The following is a 6,000-nucleotide window of genomic DNA, read 5'->3' on the forward strand; positions in this document are numbered from 1 at the left end:
CTAAAATCCAAAATAAGCAATAAAAGTATCCAAAGCAAACTAGAAATGCATCAAAATATATACAAAATGTGCAAAATGAGATAACTAGGCCGAAAAAGTTCACCGGTTCCCAGATAACGCTACCGGTGCCCTCCCCACACTTAAAATCAAGCATCGTCCTCGATGCTAAACCGGAGGATCAGTGGGAGGTACAACGATAGGCTCTGGCTCTGACTGTGGCTGTGGGACCGGCTGAGTCTCCTGTGTCTGAGGTGGTGCCTCCATGTGTGCTGGCGCGGTAGTGTCAGGGGCATCCTGCTGAGCTGGTGCCTCCGCGTCCTCCTCCTGATGCTCCTGCTCATCGGAGGCCGGAGAATCGGGAAGCGGAGGTAGCTCAGCGCCTAGAGAGATAAGTGCCTGGTCCATCCGATCCAAACGGCGTCTGACATGGTGTCGCTCTCGCTCTAAGAACCGGAAGAGACGCTGGACCAGGAGATAGGTAGGCTCAGGTGCTGCTGGAGGGTCTGTAGATGGTGGAGGAGCTGCGGCTGTAGAGGATGATGGGCCAGCTACAGGGGCTGGTGGTGAAGGTGTCCCGATGACAGCTCTAGCCCGAGAGCGGCGGCTAGCAGGTGGCTTCTCGTGCACCCAAACACCCCAGGGGATAGTAATCTCCCTGTCATCTGCATCAGCGGGTGGTGGTCGCACATCATCATCTGACCATGGGACATCAGCTAAGGCCGCCATACTCGTGACCAATGTAGGAAATGGAAGTAGGCCACGAATATGCGCCCGCCACATGCACTGTCGGATAAGTCTAGGGAAGGAGACATCCTTCCCCTCCATAACACACCCTATCAGCAAAAGCATCTCCATGGGGACCTCAGAAAAGTGGGTGGTAGGCAGGACGTAGTGGGCGAAGATCATCTGCCAAGTCCTGGCCTCCCTAGTCAAATGAGTGAATAACATCCCCTTTGGCTTGGTGTTGCCCGCATCCATAACCCATGAAGCCTCCGGTATCCCAATCACGCGCCGAAGCGCCTCATAATCAAAAGTCATGGTATGGATGGCTATCTCAGCCTGATGATGGGCACACTGGTCATGTGGAATGTGTCGGCAATGTAGTGCCTCCCCAATGGTGGTCTCGGTGAGCAGAATCTCTCTACCCCCCACCTGAACTGAATCCAAGGTCGGACGGAAGAAGTTGCAGTAGAATTCCTTCACCCAAGATATATTAATGTCACCCAAATCCCGGTCAACAAAGTCAATACCTAACTCAAGGATCCGACCATTAATGCGCCGTCTCACATCATTAGGTAGGAGCAACTTTTTCTCAATATTCAGCTTCGTGGTTCGATATCTAGAGAACCGAAGCTCACAGTAGAGATTGGGGAATTTGCCCGGATTGGTAGAAGGCAACTGCTGATTCTCTTTATCCTCGTCCTGCAATGGGTTCCTAGCATAGTTCTTGTAGATGGAAGGAATGGAGGGGGTAGAGTGTTTTCTCTTTTTGGAGGCGGTGGCTATGGCTTTGCCTTTATCCGACATCCTGAAAAAAAATGGGATAGAAGATATAAAACATGTAGCATGTAACAAAGAAGACATTTTCAGGATACCATTATCAAAGAGCAGTCATGATGTTGCATTGAATATGTAAAAGTGAACAAGTAAGCATAGGTGAATGAACCAAAAACCGTAATCCTCATTAAAGATAACACCTCATATGCAAAAGGCACTAATATCATTATATTCATGAAAGAATTGTTAAAGAGGGTTAAAAGTGAGTGTAAGTAAAATGGTGAAAGAAATTAGTGAGTTAGAAAAGTGGATTAGTGATATGATGATATATAGGCTCAATTGAACGAGAAATTGCGGTTCATGTTCACGATGACTGTGCAAATCCGGGAAGTCAAAAAGGAAACGGAAATTTGCCCAAAACTGAAATGAAGGTCAAAAGGAAACTAATTTCCTTGAAAATCGGGCAGCATTCCGGCTTAAAATTGGACGTTCCCGGATAGCAGAATAGCACAAACAATAAGAAAGCAGCATCAATTAAGCACAGCAGCAGTGGTACAGCATTCAGGCAACAAGAAGTGCATAAAAAGCAGTTCAAAATCAGCATACAACAGTCAAACAGACAAACAGCAAGTAAGCACATACGGAGCACTTATCAGGCCTAGAATCCTCTATCCAGTCCTAGCTACCTAACCGCAATTATTTCTAACTAATCCTAACATTCAACATTTGAATTTAGCTAACTAACATGCAATTCTAGGAGCGAACATAATTGAACAAATAAAAAGGGAAAAATAGAAACAAAGATAGCAGAAATGGAGCAGGAACCTGGGAGCAGAAGGGAACTAAGAATGGAAAGGGAATTCAGGAGCAGGGGCCACAGAATCAGAAATTGCGCCGCCGTCAACGGTGGCGGTGATGGCAGAGGGGCGGCGGAGTTGAAATGGGTGAGTGAGAGAGGGAGAGAGGTTGAGGGTGAGTAGCCGGCGGTGATGATGGCGCGGCGGCGGAGATGGTGGCGCGGTGACGGTTTGGCCGGGAGGAGGAAGAGAGGAGTGAGAAAGAGGGAGAGAACGGGTGGTGGTGAGAGAGAAGGGGGGAAGAAGGAGGGGAAGGCGAGCAGTGATGGCGGCGGCGGGGGTGACGGAGCGCTCGCCGGAGGTCGGTCGGGAGGGGAGGAAGGTGAAGGATGGGGGAAGAGGAAAATGGAACGTTGGAGGGAGGGGTTGCGCGACTGCGCAGTGTGCTTCGCGAGCTAGGGTTATCCCTATTTTTGAATAGGCGCGCGCGCGCACCTTGCGCGTCCGCGTCCATTGAGAGAATCGTGGATCCTACGCGCGCGCGTACAACGCGCTTAGGCGAGGGTGAGCGAAATAGGGAAGGGCGCGTGCGCGTACCGTGCGCGCACGCGTGCATGGAGTTGGGCTAGGGGCTTAGAGTTGGCCCAACCCAGCCTAACTCTCTGGAGACTGGCCTGGGAGTCGCGCTACTAGATCTGCGCGCACGCGGCAAGTACGCGTCCGTGTGCATTGAGGGGAATGGAGAACCACGCGTGAGCGTACAGTGCACGTTAGCGTGGGGTGGCATATTAGACCGGGGCGCGTGCGCGTACCAGGCGCGCACGCGTACATGAGATTGGGCCTGAGGCATAGAATGGGCTTGAGGCACGCCCAACTCTCTGGTCCATGGCCTAGTTTGGTGGCACCGCGCAAGGACGCGCACGCGGCATATGCGCGTCCGCGTACGTCGACGAATTTGTGAAATGGCGCGATGCGTGCGCTCGCGCAGATGGGGTTGGGCCTGGGGCCGAGAGCTAGCCCAGAAATGGCTTAACTCTCTGGGGTTTGGCCCAAGCATTTGCAGCAGCAAATCGGCGCGGACGCAGCAGGTGCGCGTCCGCGCGAACTTCCAGGATCTAATAGTCGGCACGCCCGCACGTAGTGCGCGTCTGCGCCCCTCCTTGTTTTTTTTTTTTTTTTTGCTGGGTGCTCCCCTTAGTGTTCACAACTCTTATTCACTCAACCATCATAGAATTCACAAAAAAATGCAATTTTTGATATTATTCATCTACTACTAAACACAACATGCATGTGACTAAGCTAACAATTAAATTGTACAAACAAATTTGTATGAAACATCTACCTACAATGGTAACTCAAATCACTTATTAGGCAAATTTAAAAGGGAATGGAAAGAGTTTACCATGGTGGGGTGTCTCCCACCTAGCACTTTTAGTTTAAGTCCTTAAGTTGGACATTTTGAGATGCTTATTGTCATGGTGGCTTATGTTTGTACTCATCCTTGAATCTCCAAGGATCTTTGCTCCTCAATTGGTTGACAGAATTTCCAACCATATTCATCAAACTTGGGCAAAGTTCTACCCAAGATATGAGTCCCCATAGTTGGTCTTTACATAGCGAACCGGGATCCCATATCTTATCTTCACACCCATCTTCGATTCGATCTTCATACATTTTCTTTCCGGGTGGTTGACATATAGAATTCTCAAAGAAGCTTCCAAACAACTTCCTAGACCCATGCAATTTGGTTCTACACCAACCATTGTTCTTGAATGTGGAGCTTACAACCATCATGAGCTTAGAATGATGTTTCCAACCACTGCACAACTCTCTTATACTTTTAACTCCACAAAGAGCTCTAAGTTGACCATCATTTTCAATTAAACCATATTCAAGTGAGAAATTAAAGCTAAGGGATAGGAGTTTTACCCACTTGAATGTTGTATTGAATGGTGACTTGGGAAGAGGGGCTTCCCCACACTTAGACAATGCAAGGTCTACTTCCTTGTGCTCTTCTTTGTGTATTTCCACCTCTTGACAAATTTCTTCAATTTCAACCTTTTCCCTTTTACTTGGCTTGGTGTTATCTTCAAGAACTTCATCTTGTTTAATGGGAGGCGATTCAATTTTGGATAGAAATTCATTGATGAATGAGGTCATCTCTTGATCAACCTCTTCATATTCTTCAATTTCAATATACACCATGCCAACGTTTTCCTCTTGGTAGCTCTCTTTCTCATTGCTCACCAAAGGTATGGGAGGTTGTGCACACTCTTTTATACTTTCAACTCCATGTCCAATGGGATAGGGTTCCATTGTAGAGAGAAATTCATCCATGATTGAATCCATCTCTTGATAAGCCTCTTCCAAGTCTCCAACGATGATATGCCTTGGAGGTTGCGCACCTTCTTCAACTTCAATATCAAGCTCCTTGGAAGAGTGCTCCATGATGCTACATTCCCTTGGACTTTCAACATCTCCTAAATCTTCAACCACTTCTTCCTTTTCTTCAATGATTATAGCTTCCTCTAGTTGCTCCAATACAAAATTTGACTCCTCTTTCTCCACCGAGTTTTCCAATTTCACCTTCATACTTTGCTCTTCTTTTGACTTTTCACATGTGGTCACGGAAGTACCTTGAGTATTCAAGCATTGGTGGGCTAAAGTGTGCATCACCTTGGTCAAATTGGTCACAAACTCAAGTGTATCCCGCTTCATGGCTTCTTGTCCTTGGAGTAACAAAGTGAGAGGATCGTCTATTGGGACTTGGGGTGAATAGGAAGGTTCATTATTTTGGAGGGAGGGTTCATGGTAGGAAGGTGGTTCTTCTTGGTAAAGGTATGGAGATGATGAGTATTGAGGTGGTTCTTGGGGGTAATCCTGATATGGTTGTGGTGATTCTAGAGGTTCTTGCTCATAATGGCCATAAAAATATGGTATGGATGATTGGTTATATGATGGATATGGATCATAGGGTGGTGCTTGGTGATGAAAGGCTTGTGAGAATGGTTGAGGTTCATGTTGAGGATGAGATTCATAGGCATATGATGGTGGTTGTTGAGTGTCACAAAAAGAATCATCATAGCCGCTAAGTTGGCATGCATTAGGATGGAAATTATACCTATAAGTATCCGGAGGTTGTTGCCAATAGGAGTGATCAATTCCTTGAGGCTCTTCCCATCTTTGTTGGTTCCATCCATGGTACATGTTGCCATTAAAGTCCACATTTCCTACAACACACTTAGAACCAAACTCAAAGCCAAAGTGGTGAGAATTCATAATGAGAGGACAAAATAAAACTAACAAAAATTAAGAAACAACAAAAGATAAACCTATTCACAATATTCACATATGTACAATAACCAATAACACAACACCATTGCAAATCCCCGGCAACGGCGCCATTTTGACGAACGGATTTTGGACGGTTTAGAATTTCACTAATGAAATCTCGTTGTAAAGTATAGTTTCTAAACCAATCACTAATCCTTTCATACAAAAAGTTGTTTGTCACAAGTACAAACCCCTAAAATTTATAAACCGAAGTATTTAAACCTCGGGTCATTCTCCCTAGGACTTACAATGAAGTGTCTTGTTATCGGTTATGAGTTATTTTGGGGTTTTGGATAAGAAGCATGAAAAGTAAATGACAATGAAAATAAACTAACAACTATAAAAGGCTCTTGGCAAGGTATGAAAATTAGAA

This window comes from Arachis ipaensis, chromosome B2 (genome assembly GCF_059453495.1).
Source record: "Arachis ipaensis isolate K30076 ecotype BB chromosome B2, ASM5945349v1, whole genome shotgun sequence".
NCBI classification, from domain to species: Eukaryota; Viridiplantae; Streptophyta; class Magnoliopsida; order Fabales; family Fabaceae; genus Arachis; species Arachis ipaensis.